The sequence below is a fragment of the Chrysemys picta genome, chromosome 3 (genome assembly GCF_011386835.1).
Source record: "Chrysemys picta bellii isolate R12L10 chromosome 3, ASM1138683v2, whole genome shotgun sequence".
Lineage (NCBI taxonomy): Eukaryota > Metazoa > Chordata > Testudines > Emydidae > Chrysemys > Chrysemys picta.
Genome location: NC_088793.1, coordinates 81,657,584 through 81,674,878, shown reverse-complemented (window position 1 = coordinate 81,674,878; position 17,295 = coordinate 81,657,584).

Below are 17,295 nucleotides of genomic sequence, written 5' to 3'. Positions count from 1 at the left end.
GAGAGACAAGCTTTTGAGTTTACACAGAGTTCTTCTTCAACTTCTTCAGGTCCTCTTCTTCTTCAGGTCCTGAAGAAGAGCTCTGTGTAATCTGGAAATCTTGTCTCTTTCACCAACAGAAGTTGGTCCAATAAAATATATTACTTCCCTATGTCTCTTTAAAGCAGGGATTGGCAACGTTTGGCCCACGGCCCGCACATCCCTCAGCCCCCGCCGCTTCCCGCAGTCCCCATTGGCCTGGAGCGGCGTACCGCGGCCAGTGGGAGCCACAATCGGCCGAACCTGCGGACGCGGCAGATAAACAAACCGGCCCAGCCTGCCAGGGTGCTTACCCTGGCGGGCCACGTGCCAAATGTTGCCGATCTCTGCTTTAAAGGGATAAGACAAGTACTCTCTTTTCCATCAGACAGTTAGGCAACAAAAACATTATGATTAACAGCCGATGTCAGCTCTGTTAACAATAAATCTTTTATGGGTGTGAGTGATTATTTAATGTATTTTAAGCATAATTTATTACCTGGTGCCCTGTTCACCTCTCTCATCAAAATTAAAATTCCCTTTTCTTTCACAACATGCTGTAGCTGGAAGAGAATTTGCCCTACATAATTCTAGTCAGATTTTAATATACTGCAAAAGGAAGGTCATCTTGGGTTTTACTTACCCTCTCCCCCCCGATCCACCCCTCCAAAAAAACCAAAACACATCTGTCACATGGAAGAAGAAGTGTACTCCATTTCACTGCAGTTTCTCTTAGAGAATGTTAACTATTTCTTGCTGGCGCTTTCATTTTGTGTTTTGTAAAATAAAGGCACATGCTGACTTTCATGCTGTTTCAGAGTTAATCAAAAATACCATAGATGGTGTAAAAAGAATTCTTTTGACCAATTGGTTAAACATAGGGCTTCTGTTGAAATTTCTTATCTTATAGATAGATTGAGCCTTCCTAAATTTACATAAATTGCATGATATTCATTCAGCATATAGCTCTGCTTCTGTGGGACACTGCAGTGCAGGGTGAAGTGTATGAGAGCTGAAGATAAAGGGACAGCTCCTCAGCTGGTGTAAATTGTCATAGAGCCACCGGCTTCAATGAAGCTATGACAATTTAACCAGCCCCAAAGCATTCTCAATCAAAATTGTTGGAGGTCAGGCTAACTTTAAGGCATACTGGAAGACCCTCCCTTTGAGAGAGCCTTCCTATTGTAACTGTAATGATACAGTAAGAGAAGAAAGAAATGAAATTATGGATATATATTCCACACAGAGTCTCCTATAACCAGGGGTGGGAACAGCAGAGACAACATGATATCAGGTAGGGACTTCACCATGTAGTCTTAGTTTTCCTAACAAGTGCTTACATACTATAGTGCTGAACACTATAGAAAACCCAATGACAGATCAGAATCGAGCCCTTTACAAGATTTATATAACCTACTGTAGATATGCCTATTTCAGATAGGCTAATCAGTGGTTGCTAACAAATACTGCTTCAATGATGTTTTTAAGACATTAGAAACTGATTATAAAATGTTTTATAATGAATTACCTGTAGTTGGGCTAGTAATGCAGAATGCCCTTTGCGAAAACCTTGAGTTGGCCAGAAGGGGTCATCTAAAGAAAAGGTCAATTATTTATGCTCCTGTAGGGAGTCTGCCAAACCAGAATTTATTTGTAGTATTGTTGTAGCCATGTTGGTCCCAGCATATTAGTGAGACAAGGTGGGTGAGAGAGACAAGCTTTCGAGCTACACAGAGCTCTACCTCTGGTCTGGGAAAAGTAGTCAGAGTGTCACAGCTAAATACAAGTTCAAGCAGATACTTTACCACCAGTAGTTAGCACATATTGTAAGGGACCCTTCAAGATGAAGTGGCCCGTTAACACCCCTGAAGTCATAGGACAAAAGGAGAGTTAGCGAGTTAGGCTATGTCTACACTATAGCTTATGTTGGCATAACTTATGTTGCTCAGGAGTGTGCATAAGCCACCCCCCAAGCAACATAAGTTACACTGATATAAGCACTGCTGTGGACAGCACTATGTCGGAGGGAGAGCTACCATCACTCGCAGAGATAGTTTTATTATGCTGACAGAAGAGAGCTCTCCCATGGGCATAGGGCATCTTCACCAGACGCACTGCAGCGGTGCAGGGCTGTATGTGTAGACATGGCCTTAGATTGTTGTATAAGCCACAAATCTAGTGTCTTTACTAAGACCACTTTTTTTTTAGTATTTAGCAGAGAAATTAATTTAAGCTACCAGGCTCATCTTTTGAAAGTGTTCAGATTTCCTTTGAGGACTGATAGGTTAGATATAGAGTGATGACTTTGAGAAGAGTGTTCACCCACAGGTGATAGGGTGGGTTTTTGTCTCTGATCATTTTCCTGTGTGAGTTCATTCGAAAGCATAGTCGTTGTCTTGTTTCACCCACATAGGTTTTACTGGGGCATTGACTGCACTGGATGAGGAATTTGGAGGTTATTCTCTGCTATAGGTTTGCTGCATAGCATGCATGATTGATGGAGCTAACCCAATATTCATATAATCAAGTATGCTTTAACACTCCACTGTTGCTGTGCCTATGTATAGAATCTAGACATTAGCCCGAGATACTGCTTTGATTTCCAAAAGAAAATCTGTCCTGCAACAATAAATAAAAATACAGTTCTGATCATATCATGGCATTTCATTCATCTCAAATGTTTCATGTCCTTGGATTATAATGAAGGAGCCTATATGCCAAATTGATTAAAAAAAATCTCTAGTAGCAGAGGCTTTATTATGCAAAGCTCTTTGGTTAGCATTGTATGTAAGTGTGGAATTGATGGTGGCTTCAGAGTTACTTTGCAGATCTGGAGAGTAATTAATCCCTTGAGAAGCTGTCCCTTTATTTTTGGAGCCTATTTTTTTTAACCCACTTTTTGATTCAGAGCATTTGTGAATTAAGAAATTCAAAATAAATTCTCTTGGCAATCTTTCCATGGAATCTATCTGTGGTTATCTTTGGACTCAAATGTTTTCTGCATCCATCTTTTTCACAGACATCAGCATGCCAAGATATTTTTCTTTAGGTGCAGCAGTAACACATTTTTCATGATAGATCTAGTTTAAAATTCTCTTGCACTCACACCCCCAATCCCATACTCAACTATTCTACTGCTATTTAATTCAGGTTAGGATCAAATATAATTAAACCAAACACCTACAAGGACTTAGAGGAGACCCCTTGCTTTAATTTTCTGACCGATTGAACTTGCAGAAGTAATGACAGTTATATTTAATAATTATTGTAAAGAGCATCTGCTGTCTTATGAAGCAAGTCTATTTATAGACAATTCTGCATATGCTGCATGTTCCATATTTTCATAATTCCTTTTTATTTTTTGAGTACTTACGGACACTTTAAAGGAAATAGGATATTTTGCTTTAAGAGTTCATCTGCTCTTACTTGTCATAATTAAGAAGTTTATCATCCTCTTTGTGACATCACACTTCCACGGCAACCCACAATGTAAAAAAGAGAGTGGTATAGCTTTAACTGTGTGGCACATGAATAAGGAATAATGCACATCAGCTTTTAGAGACAATGAGTTATTTTGTACCTTTCTTTAGAAAAACCGTTGGGAGAAGGACAGAGAGCCCAGGAAACTCAATAGTCTGGTCTATACTAGCGAAGCTTTATAAAAACTTCCCACTATTGGTAACACCAGTAAATCTGGTCTGATCAAGAAATATGAGCACTAGGAAAACGTACTTGGTTAAAAGATGTTAAAATGTTTTAACTAGCATAGTGTTTATACGCAACAGAGTGTAGGGGCAAATCATGGTTAACCTACAGTTAACCATGACTAGGGCCCTACCAAATTCACAGTTGATTTTGGGCAATTTCACAGTCAGAATTTAAAAAATCTTAAATTTCAGTTTCAGATACTTAAATCTGAAATTTCATGGTGTTGTAACCCTGGGGGTCCCAATCCAAAAGACAGGGATGGGGGGGGGTGTCAAAAAATTATGGGGGAGGGGTTGCGGTATTGCCACCCTTACTTTTGTGCTGTTCCTGGGGAGGTGCTGCCTTCAAAGCTGGGCAGCTGGAGAGCAGCAGCTGCTGGCTGGGTGCCCAGCTCTGAAGGCAGCTCTACCACCAGCAGCAATGCAGAAGGAAAGGTGGCATGATATGGGGGGTCCTAAACTTGGGGGGGGGCAGGACTGGCGTTACGGGTGGGAGATGTGGGTGACTGCCTAGGGTGCCATGGTTGGAGGGGGGGGTGTTTCTGTGGTCACACCCCCCCCCCCCACACACACACACACTCAGCCAGCTCAAGGCCCCTTTAATCCCAGAGTGCTGGAGCCAGGGAGGGGCAGGGCTTGGGGCACCCTGGCCGAGGACTCCTGCCATACACCAGACTCCAGCTGCTGGTGAGGGACGGGACTTCCTTTTCCCCTGCAGGGGCTGCTCTTGGGGCCAGGTCAGACCCACCTCCAGGAACCTCCCCCTGCTGCAGGAAGCTCTGCGGCTGTTGGCTGGGAGCCCAGCTCTGAGCACCACGGCCAGCAGCAGTGCAGAAGTAAGGATGTCATGGTATGATATTGCCTCCCTTACTTCTGCGCTGCTGCTGGTTGTGGTGCTGCCTGCAGAGCTGGGCTCCAGCCAACATCTGCCACTCTCCAGACATCCAGCTTCGAAGGCAGCGCAGAAGTAAAGGTGGCAATACTGCTTCCCCCCTACAGTAGTTTTGTGACCCCCCCAAAAAAAACCTTTTGGGTTGGGACCCCCCACTTTGAGAAATGCTGGTTTCCACAGTGAAATCTGTATAGTATAGGGTAAAAGTACACAAAAGACCAGATTTCACCATCCGTGACGCCTTTTTTTCACGGCCGTGAATTTGGTAGGTTCATGACCAATGGACACATTTTGAAACAAGAATGACCCATTGTCACATCACATTAAAATGTTAGTTAACATCATGCCTTTTCGAATTGCAGATAGTACTGTAGTCTCAGCAGGTTTACTGATGTTAGCTATGGTGGGGAATCTTGACCAGACTTAGGAGCTAATCAGTGTGGCATTTAAGAAAGGCTGTGACCACAGGAGTCTTGTCTTTACCACCGATCCTAAGGTTGCTAACACCACTGCAGCTGCACTATTGTTAACAACGGAAGCGGGGAGATTTTTTAATCCAGTGTTCCTAATGTAAACAAGTCTTTTGAGGGGTTGCCTTCACAGAGCTTTCTCTGTGATCCCATGCATAATATCACAGCATGTAACTAACAACTGGCAGCAGTCCAAACACTGTTTAGTGCTTGTTTTCTTTTTCTTTCATGAACAATTTGCAGTCTGGTGTGATTTTCCACGTTATTCAAGCCTGATCCTGTGATATCCTGTGTCTTCCTTTACCACTGAAGTCAGTGGCAATTAAGGACTCAACTTCACGGGTTATTATAAACATAGGAACTGATCAGGTTCTCCATCCATTACATTGGTGGTATGATGCCATTGTAACTCTGATTTCATTGGGTTGGCTTTAAACCAGTGTAACACAGAGGATACCTCTCTTGTTTTCATCTTTCTTGGTGAACAAAAAAATCCCCTTAGAATCAGCACATTTAATCTGCCTCATCCAGAAGTGGATTTCTGGATGTTGGCTGGCTTCTTACTTCTTCCACTGAATGTGAGCAGGATTTACAAGATGGCAGCAGACTGAGACATAGTGTTACTCCACAGGGATAAAGTTCTCCATTTTCTTCACTATTATTTCTTTATTCTTAAAACAATTCTCTGTCTTAGAATACGTAATTTTAAAACATAACTTATGTTCCTGTGCAATATTTTGTATCCACTGAAGATAATAACCCAAAAATACAATCTACTACTATACATAGCATTCTATGTTACTTGTTTAAAACATGTGGCTCCAAATTCATTCCACATAGAGGTGCATTGGGCCACATAGAGGTGCATAGAGGAGAAGATGCACCTCTGTGAAGGTGGTCGGATATGGCTCAGAAAGAGGACCACAATTCTAGGTGAAGGAAATGTCCTTGTCTATAAACATTCCTTGCCCTTCCCACTCCCCAGGCAAAAGTCAAATCTCAAGGGAAAAAGACTCCCGTTGATTTCAGTGGGCTTTGGATCAAGCCCTTGGTGAATTTTTTTTGTCATCCAAAACTCCCATTGACTTCAGAGGGAAATTTGGTGTCTTCTTGCCAATGTTTGCTAAAACAGGCATAGATGTTAATCAATCTTTACTATATTTTTGTAATTGTTTTTGCCATATCTCCTTCTTCAGACAGGATGCCTCTTTATATTCCTTTTTACTGAACATTCATTATAATATACTTTTTAAATAAAGGATGTATATAAAAGAGATTGGTGCTGTGCTTCACGGTGGAAACTAGTGCTATCGTGTACATTTTTTTTCTTTTAAACCATACTGCATCCACTTTCACTAAACTCTACACTCTTTAAGGAGGTGGCATTAAGATAGCTGGAATATTACAGATCTCTCTATTCTCCTATAACGTCTCATCTTTTTCTGTTGCTTTAAATTGATCCTCTACGTAGCTTTACGAACTGGAATATACTAATCATTTGAGTGTTTCTCAGGAGGTAAGGAACAACTTTTGAAAAATTTAGAAGGGTTTTAGAAGCCATCCGGTAACAATGGTCATTTGCTCTGAAGATGATCCTTTCTTTGAATCTGAAGGATGCTCTAAAATCAATAAAACAATGGGGACCATGAAACTTTAAATATTGAACTTTAAATACCTGCATTAACTTAAGCCCCAAACTGCTTTTCTTGCTGCCAAAAAATGGGTTGGTGCTCAGAACTTTCTGAAAATCAGGCCCCTCAATTTGGACCCCTGAAACTTGAGGCACCTAAAATTATTGGCCACTTCTTTAAATCCTGGCCAATAGCATTCTCCTTGCTTATGGCCTTTCATCACCTCTGCTGCCTTTCCAGGAATGCTCTGAATCCCATTGTGCAAATAAATGATGGTCATTGAGACTTGCAAAAAATGGTGTCATCTATAGAAAGACTGGAGATGGTGATGCCTTGAAACAGTGGCAGTCACTGAACTTCATAATCACTAAATTGTAACCACTGAAACTGGAAATTATTTTTTTTAATGTGATGCTGACCACTTTTAAAGCTATATCTTAAAGCTCAGAACTAATGACATGTTTAATATTCTGGAATAATTCACCTACCTGCACCAGAATCTAGTAAAAAGGATCCCCTGTGCAGGGCCGGCTCTGGCTTTTTTGCCGCCCTAGGCAAAAAAGCCACCCGCGGGGGGCCCCCCCCCCGCCAGCGCAGCAGGGAGGGCGCCGAGCAATCCCCCACCGGCCAGAGCGCCGGGAGGAGGGCGGAGAGCCCAGCTGGGGCTCTCCACTCTCCCCGGCGGCCAGAGCGCCTGGAGCAGGGCGGAGAGCCCGGCCAAGGCTCTCCGCTCTCCCCGGCAGCCAGAGCGCTGGGAGGAGGGCAGAGAGCCCGGCCGGGGCTCTCCGCTCTCCCCAGTGGCCAGAGCACCAGGGGGAAGGCGGAGAGCCCCTGGCGGCCAGAGCGCCGGGAGGAGGGCGGAGAGCCCAGCCGGGGCTCTCCACTCTCCCCGGCGGCCAGAGTGCCGGGAGCAGGGCGGAGAGCCCGCCGCGGCTCTCCGCTCTCCCCGGCGGCCAGTGTGCCGAGGGGAGGGCGGAGAGACCCCAGCGGCAGGAGCGCCGCGGGGAGGGCGGCAAGCCCAGTCGCGGCCCCGCTCTCGGGCCGGCGCGCCCCGCCGCGCCGCCCCCCTCCAGGCGCCGCCCCAAGCACATGCTTGGTGGGCTGGTGCCTGGAGCCGGCCCTGCCCCTGTGATACTGCCTGTGGCTGGCATGGCTTGCTGTGCATTTATCATAGTGCTCCAGACGATATTAGTATTTAATGACTGTGCTCTGATCAATCTGAAATTGGATGAACAGAGTATCTTCCATCTAGTTGTACTTAGGGTAACATCAACTTTCATTAGTATCATAGCCACTTGCAGCCCATTCAAGTATACTCCAGAAATGCTGAAAGGGATACTCTTATCAAATCACAGCTGAATGAAAGATCATAACAATGAGTCTGTCTTTCCTACTGTCTTTGGATTACTTTAATAAAAAGCATTTGTATCCAGAAAGGAAGCAAAAAATATAATTAATCAATGACACAACTGAATAGGCACCCTGTCTAAGTGATTCATTAGGAAGTAGTTTCAAGAATATTTATTTTGATATACTCTTTATAATTCATTAGCAGCATAATAAAGTGAAGACACTCAAATGGTTGCATTTCTATTTTTATACCTTTGAATTAAATATAACAATGCCCCAGCTACCTGCAGCTGTGCAGAAAACACTGGGAGTCTCTCGGTAAATGGTAAGGGCAGCAATCATGGTGGATGCAATTAATGCACCAGGGAGCCTTGTATTGACAGGAGACCTTGTTGTACTCATAACTACGAATCAAGCCAGGAATCTGACACACAGAATCCAACATTATAACTTAAGATCCCTGGTGGCAGTCTCAAAGAGACTGATAACTGAATGTTTGTGAATACTGAAAAGACAGTTACCTTTTTCCCTAACTGGTGTGCTTCGAGATGTGTTGCTCATGTCTATTCAACTTAGGTGTGTGTGCGCGCCACATGCACCAGTGCCAGAAGTTTTTCCCTCAGCAGTATCCGGCTCTGGCACCCCCTGGAGTCGCGCGCACATGCCGCGGTATATAGGGGGCCGCTGGCTCCCCCCACCCTCAGTTCCTTCTTGCTGAAAACTCTGACAGTGGGGAAGGAGGCCGGGTTGTGGGATGGACATGGCCAACACCTCTCGAAGAACACCAGTTACGGAAAAAGGTAACTATCTTTTCTTCTTTGTGTGCTTGCTCATGTCCATTCAACTTAGGTGACTCCCAAGCAGTACCCCTTGGAGGTGGGTAGGAGTTCATGGACGTGTAGATTGCAACACAACTCGGCCGAACCCAGCGTCATCCCTGGCCTGCTGAGTGATGGCATACTGGGTCGTGAATGTGTGCACAGAGGACCACGTCGCGGCTCGACAGATGTCCTGGATCGGGAAGTGTGCCAGGAAGGCCGCCGAAGATGCTTGTGCTCTGGTCGAGTGGGCTCTGACGATCGGCAGCAGAGGGACTCCCGCTAACTCGTAGCAGGTTCGAATGCAAGAGGTGATCCAGTTAGAAATCCTCTGTGTGGACACTGGGAGGCCCTTCATCCTACCAGCTGTAGAGATGAAAAGCTGAGTCAACTTACGGAAAGGCTTTGTCAGATCTAGGTAGAAAGCTAGGGCCTTTCTTATGTCCAAAGTATGGTGGCACCTCTCTTCACAAGTCTCATGGGGCTTAGGGCAGACGACCGGAAGGAAGATGTCCTGGCTCACATGGAAAGTAGACACCACCTTGGGAAGGTGTCCTTATAAAAGACCAGGTACCCTCAAAATGGACACTTGCCCACCTGCTCATTGCAGGTTGAGCTGGACTGAGAAGCCTGCGAAGGCTGGTGGCTAAGACGCCGCTTGTAGCCTCTGGATTTTTTATGGGGAGGCTCCTGGCGGGAGTGACTCTCCTGCCCCTTGAGGCTGCTGAGGCTTAAGCTGCTTGCGGGCAGGGCCAGGAACGTACAGGCCCAACATTTTCAGGGTCGTGCAGGAGTCCTTGAGGCCATGGAGTTTATTGTCCGTCTGTTCTGCGAACAGGGCTTGCCCATTGAAGGGGAGGTCTTGCATCGACTGCTGAGCCTCCGTGGACAAACCGGAGGGGAGCAGCCAGGAAGTCCGCCGCAAAGCGACAGCCGAGGCCATGGTTTGGGCGGCGGTTTCCGCTGCATCCAACACCACCTGGAGTGTCACCCTGGCCGCACTCCCCTCCGTCATGATCGCCCTGAACTCCTTCCTAGAAGCCTCAGGAAGGGATCCCTCAAACTTGGCCATGGCCTTCCACATGTTAAAGTCATAGCGTCCCAGGACGGCCTGGATGGTTGGCTACCGTCAACTGGAGACTAGAGGATGAATAAACGTTATGCCCAAACAAGTCTAGTCTCTTGGAATCTTTATTCTTAGGGGTAGCTCTGGGTTCACCCTGTCACTCCCTGTGGTTAACCGCCTCTACCACTAGGAAATTGGGGTCAGGGTGAGTGTACAGAAACTCATGGCCCTTGGATGGCACAAAGTACTTGCGCTCAGCCCTCTTGGAGATGGGGGTCAAGGAGGAAGGAGTTTGCCACAGGGCCTTGGTGATCTTTGAGACCACTTCATGAAGGGGCAGAGCTACCCTGGCCACTGCTATGAGCAGAGGACATCGAAGAGAGTCTCCAAGGGCTCCTCTAACTCCTCTGCCTGAAGGCCCAGGTTGGTGGCGACCCTCTTCAATAGTTCCTGGTGTGCATTAGCGTAATCCTGAGGAAATGGGGGAGGGAGACCCATTATGGCCTCGTCTGGTGACGATGAGGAAGATGCCGGTGCCATAGGGTCCTCCATGACCATTGGTGCCCCAGTGGCTTGCTCCTTTACTTCCTCATGGATCTTCGGGATCCTTGTCCCTGAGGCTTCGTGCACCGAGGGACAGTGGGAAAGAGAGGCAGCTGGTCTCTCCGAGGCTCTGGACACCGAGTGGGCGACCTCGGAGGGTTGGGTGAAGCCCACCAGTTCAATGGGTACCACAGCGCCGGCCATTGAGCCTGAGGTCACAAGGCCAGTTTCGATGCTGACGATGTAGCTGGCACCGCTAGTACTGGGGCTTGCCCCACCATCAGGGAACCTCGCTCTGAATCAGAGCTGGAGCCTGAGCGGTCACTCTGAGGTGACCAAGACAGGACGGAGTGGTGGCTCTGTCCCGAACGGTGCCGGTCACTCTACCTGGAATCTGGACCTCAAAAGGTCCACTAGTGCAGCCCCCTGTGCTGTGGCAGGACCAAGTAAACCTGGACAAACACCTGTCAGGGATGGTCTAACATGTTCCGATGATGGGGATTCCACAAACTCCCTTGGAAGTCTAGTCCAGAGCTTAACTATCTTTACAGTTAAAAAGTTTTTCCTAATATCTAACCTAAATCTCTCTTGCTGCAGATTAAACCTATTACTTATTGTCCTACCTTCAGTGACATGGAGAACAATTGATCCCTGTCCTCTTTGTAATAGCCCTTTGAAGACAGTTATCAGGTCCCCCCTTGTTGTCTTTTCTAAACCTTTATCATTTTTATTGCTCTCCTCTGGGCTCTCCTCTGTTTGTTCACATCTTTCCAAAAGTTTGGTGCTCAGAATTGGTATTATTAGCTGAGACCTCACTGGGCCAAGTAAAGCAGGACAATGACCTCCCATATCTTACGTAAGACACTCCTGTCAATTCACTTGAGAATATTAGCTTTTTTTTGCAACTGCATCATATTGTTGGCTCATATTCAATTTGTTATCCACTATCACCCCCAGATCCTTTTCCGCAGAACTACTACTTAGTCAGTTATTCCCCATTTTGTAGTCATTCATGTGATTTTTCCTTTCCAATTGTAGTATTTTGCACTTGTCTTTATTGAATTTTATCCTGTTAATTTCAGACCAATTCTCCAATTTGTTGAAGTTGATTTGAATTCTAATCCTGTCTTCTGAAGTGCTTGCAACCCTACCCAATGTGGTGTCATCTGCAAATTGTATAAGCATACTCTACACTCCATTGTCAAAGTCATTAGTGAAAATATTGAATAGTATCAGAGCCAGGACAGATAATACAGGATAACAAGACTTGGCTTTGGAGGGGATGCCTTGTGAACATTATAAGAAAGTTATTGGAATACATTTCTTTAATTTCTCTGGGGATATGATAAACCTGGCACTGTAGAGTCATTCTCACACTCTCTCTCTGGCTCATTGTATATTTATACACATGGAAGAGCTGCAACAGGCAAGATGGAGAGAGACCACTCATCAGAATACCCCATAGTCTAGTAATTATTGTGCTCAGCCTGGAGGTAGGAAATCCATGTCCAAATGTCTTCTCTCTATCAGGCAGAGAGAGGGATTGAACTGGGTTCTCCCACATCCTAGGTGAGTGCCCTAACCAGTGGGCTAAAGATTGTAAGAGAAGCCATCTCCCCTAGCTGTTTTGTGTGGAGTTGGGCATGCTTTGAGAACACCTACCAGATCAGCCTCTGCAGACAAGTTAGGTGGGCAATGACTATCTTCTTCTGGTTGAGGATTCCATTCAGGCTTGGGTGTAAGATAGGCACTCAGGTAACTACACTGATGCATTGTGCACATGGCAAGTGGCAGAAATGTAGGCACCTAAGGGACTTCTACAGTGAACGTTTAGGTGCTAAGGGCTTTAGGTGCCTCCAAAGTTAGACAGCTGAGAAGAGATTTTCAAAAGTGGAAATTAGGCACCTACATCCTTTTGTGGGTCTGGGACCTAGTAGCTGAGAATAGTCTAGGAAGAAAGAATTCAGTCAAGCCAAATTTAAGAAGCAGAGGGTTCCATCCTACATCTCCAGCAAGTTGCTGCACCTTGTATCTGGGACTACACCTGGACAGAAGCTAAGTACTACCCCTAGCACTTTCAAATGTTAAAGCCTATCTAGACTACCGTCTAACACTTTACACCTTATTTTCAGCTAAGAATCCTGTAAAATACACAAATACTACAATGGTCATCTGAAAGCCCCTGCAGGAGAAAAGAGAAAAACTATTAATGAACTTTAAGCTTTAAAATTTTGAGTGACATACGAAACTTTTGCGTAAATTAAACCTGTTATACCTGGAACAGAAAATGAATACTTCGCCATAATTTGAATTTTGGTTTCTTTGGTAGTACAATATATGAACGACAGAATTGTATTATGTTGAGATAGGACCTGTTTTTTTATTTCTTGCTTTTATTAGTCAGTAGTAAAAAGTCAAATTTAGTTAATGACACAGGTGGAGTCCTAAATCCTTTGTCTTGAATTATGCTGAATGCTAAATAATTTTGGCTTTTTGTTTAGGAAAAGTCAGTCTTCTGATAAGGCTTTTCAAAAATGTATAAAGACTTGGGTTCCAAGTGACTAATATTCCCTCCATATTGTCCTCTTCAGATGACCTGAAAAAATGAAGTATTACATTCTTAGAGGGGGGGAGGGAAAACTATAGCCTCTAAAAGAAATATTTTATCATGTTACCATAGTAGTCTCTCTTGCTTTTTAAGTTATCTTTATTGAAAGAGAAGACAAAAGAATGCAGAAAAGAAAAAAAGCATGTGCACTGAAGATTTAGTGAACATCAAAGATAGTCTAAGAAAATAAAAAATAACTTCTTGCTAATTTATGTCAGAGATACAGGAAATGGAGCAACTTGACAGTGGTAAAGGAAGAGAAATAGAGTTGTGAGAAACCAGTTAGTGGATATAAATCTGAGAAACCCAGGGGAACTACCTTCTAAAAAATTAAATCAAACATTACATTATTGACTCCATCATGAGGAAATCACTAATTCTTCTCCAAGGGAAGATAGGATGTCAGTATCCCTTAAATGAGCAGTGTTTAGGTCCTTGCTCAAGAAACCATCTCTTGACCATAATGATGTCACCTAATTACTGCTTTTTAGTTTGGAGGCAGGGCTGTTAAGAAGGAGATAGAAAGACAACCTTGGTATTTTATGGAGTAATCAGATTTCGATGAGCCTGGTAAAATGAGTCATGGTGGTGAGTCTCTACTTTTCTTATGTAGCCTTAAGCCTTCACTGTCATAGATGGGTTCTGTCTCATGGGTTGATACTAATCCTCAGTCCATGCTGATTCTGTTCGCTATAACAGCAGTCTTTGATACCACTGAGTTCTAACTTACTCTTGGCTGCCAAGGAGTTGTTCCTGCAGCTGGGAATAGCCAAAGCACAGGGTCACGCCGTTATACTAGCAGCTGGGACGGGGGGAGGATAAAATATAGCTGCTGCACTGGCTCTCTGCCACCTAAGGAATCTCCCTACACTCTGGGAATTCCTGGGTAGATGGTTGTCAGCAATGCATTACTGCTGCTTTATGTTGCCAGAACTGTGCAAAGGCAGCAGTTTGGAACCAACAATTAGACCCTTGATGTCATTCATCTGACTTTCCTTTGTACACTTTTTTACAAGTGCATGAAATGTTTACAGTTAAAAATGTGTAATTTATATTTTGCATGGGACAACGCCTGTTGTAATTTGCTTTTGTATTTATTATTTCATTTGATCTCAGAATGAATCATTTTAGGCAGATAAAAAAATACAAGACTTTTGAAATGAATCCAGGAGGAGACTAATTACTCAGCTGACTGATTCAAAGCATGATAGGCAAGGTAAGTATATCCTCATTATGCAATTTTATATCCATTCTATTATTTTCCCACTCATCTTGTATGTATACTCATATTTTAATATGCATCAGTCATGAGAGAAATTGTCCTACAGGAAGATGGCATCTAAGGTGAAGATTTTCAAATGTGATTTTTAGGTCCTCAGGTTTTTGAGCTTGGGACATCTCATAAGGGACTGATTTTCAGTGAATAAATGCCCAACGCATTCTGAAAACCAGGTGTCTCAGTTTGGGACTCAAAAATTAAGGCTCACAGAATGACAAGTCTCTTTTGAAAAACTTGATCTAGATCTCCTCCCTTCTCTACCTATTTTGTGATGCCCTAATAAACTATTTGAAAGCAGTGATGGTTTTGTTAGTAAATCAATACTGACTTTTGCCCTTTTCCACACTAATTCCACCAAATGTGCACTTTTTATGCAGTTTATTGCACCAGTACATGCATCCCAGTGTACTGCACTGAGACGAAATCTAGCAGGATATTTGTAATCTCAGTCCCAAATTTCAATGGCTAGAAAATATGTGATATAGATCTGAGTGGATTAAAATATGCAGCATTGTAGTACATTAACTGTGCCTGAATGATCCATGCTGTGGAAGAATTTAGGTTTCTTGGTCAATGCTTGAGACCAAGAACAATTAGAAAAGTATCTCACAGATAAGTTACCAAAAAGCATTAGAATTTCTCCTTTCTCCAGTAATGAAGAGCATTTTTAATTAATGAGTAAACCATTAATCATTAAGAATCACCAGTAAGAATTCATCAACCAATATGTTAATTAATCTAATTTCCCAAGGTCAGTTCCCCACATCAGTTATACTGATTTATATGAATGATTGGATCTTTATAGATACTTTAATTAGACAAAAATAGAAACTTCAGAAGTTCTCTTCTCTTCATCTCTATCCCATCTGTTATTAGCCCAATGAAAAATAAACATAATGGATCAGGAACATCCTTAAAGCAACTGGGAATGAATGTGAACCAGTGATCAGAAACCTTCAACTCTATCCTTATATCTGAACTTTGCATACATGACACAAAGATCACAACAGTGCAAGGAACAATAAAAATAATCATGGAAAAATGTAAACCTACATAACCACTGATTTAGTAGTGTAGAAATCACAAATAAATGGTGTTGCTAAAATTAAGAATTTTTCATGACCTAATATATAAATCAGGTTTGAGAAAAAACTAGTGAATACTACTTCACACTCTCAGAAAGGAGTACTTTTTTTTATTAAATGTTAGAATTTTGTGCTACTTCTAGGAAAAGATGGGGGGGAGGGGAAGTATGTCAGACAACTACAGTGAAATCCTAGCTCAACTGAATTCAATGGGAACTTTACCACTGACTTCTGTGAGGCCAGGATTTCACCCAAGCTGCTTTAGGCCTGGTCTATACCTATAACTTGACCTAGCTATATTGGTCAGGGATGTGAAAAATGGTGTGCCCTGAGTAAAGCAATTAAGTGGACCTAACTCCCAGTGTAAATATGACTAGGTCAACAGAAGGATTCTTCCATAGACCTAGCAACCACCTCTCAGAGAGGGGGGGATTATTTACATCAACAGAAAAACCTTTTCCATCACTGTAGGAAGAGTCTACGCTATAGCGCTACAGCAGCACTGCTGCACAGCTGTAGTGTAGACATATCCTTAGGATGGAGTGGAGAAAGGAGGGATTAGCTATGCCGTACAATGACAAATATAGAGCTTGGTAACTACTTTCCAATCAAGATCCCAGATGCTTTACTTCAGTGTACATTTTGTTAAGGAAGCTTAGGCCCAGAGCCAGCAAAGCATTTAATCACATGCTTAACTTAAAGCATGTGAGACATCCCATTGAATTCAGTTTGTGTCTGCAAAACAATAAACACGATAGACTCACTTCAGACCTATTCCAGCACAAAACATTTTAAATATCCTCTTCATTCTACGGATTTGAGAAGTCCCACTGAAGTCAACTCTTTTATCTTCAGGCAAAAAAGCAAGCTTGGCTGAATTCGATTTGTATTTTTTTTTATAATTTGAGGGATAATGTTGATGTTTATTTTTAAGCATTTTTAAAATGTTTATCTATTTACATTTTCTCAGTTGTGAGAAATTATGTGGGTGGAGTCAGACAACAATTATTTAATGACAATAGATGTAGAGATTCAAAAAGTGAAAGCTTTACAATTGGTAAAACACAAATTGTCAACCTCATATGTCACAATATACAAAGTAAACATCCTTAAATCAAGCTCTCTAATAAGTTCTCAAGCAGCATTTTTCCCACCTTGCCTATCTGTAAATTTCTATTATTGATGGAAATATTTTTGTCGGTTTGTGTGTGTATGGTGAAATCGATGTGTACTGATAATAAAAATCTAATCCTTCCAAGCCTATCCTCATCCTATTTGTGTTGTGCTATTGGCTTCAGAGGGCGCGCAGGATTGAGTCCAGAAATGGAAACGCTGCAGAAATATAACTGAAACTTTAAAAAACTATTACCTACAAGTTGTGTTCACAACACCTAAAAGGCAGGTGTTTAGAAAGGTGCTGTAAAGGCCTCTATCATTAAAATTTTAGGTTAATAGACTTAATATTACCCTACTATATAGGTATGCTTTTTCCTGAAAAAGGTAGACTGTAGCCAGACCATGGCATTTTGGATCTATGTAATGTAGGGCTGCTGTTGGAGCTAATAATTCTGATGGGCTATTTTTCAAGTATTAGGAGAACAAATTAATGAGGAAGCATGTGTCTTCTTCCCTGACAAATTTGGAGCTCATATCTAAAAACATGGAGAGAGAGAAGCCATGGAAAGTGATTCTGAAAGTTGCTGCAATAGGTCCCAATTCTGCAATTTTAAATGCATAGGTAGACTGCTCCACCCGCTCCTTTTCTTTCACTAGGGGCACGTCTTCACTACCCGCTGAATCGGCGGGTAGCAATCGATCTATTGGGGAT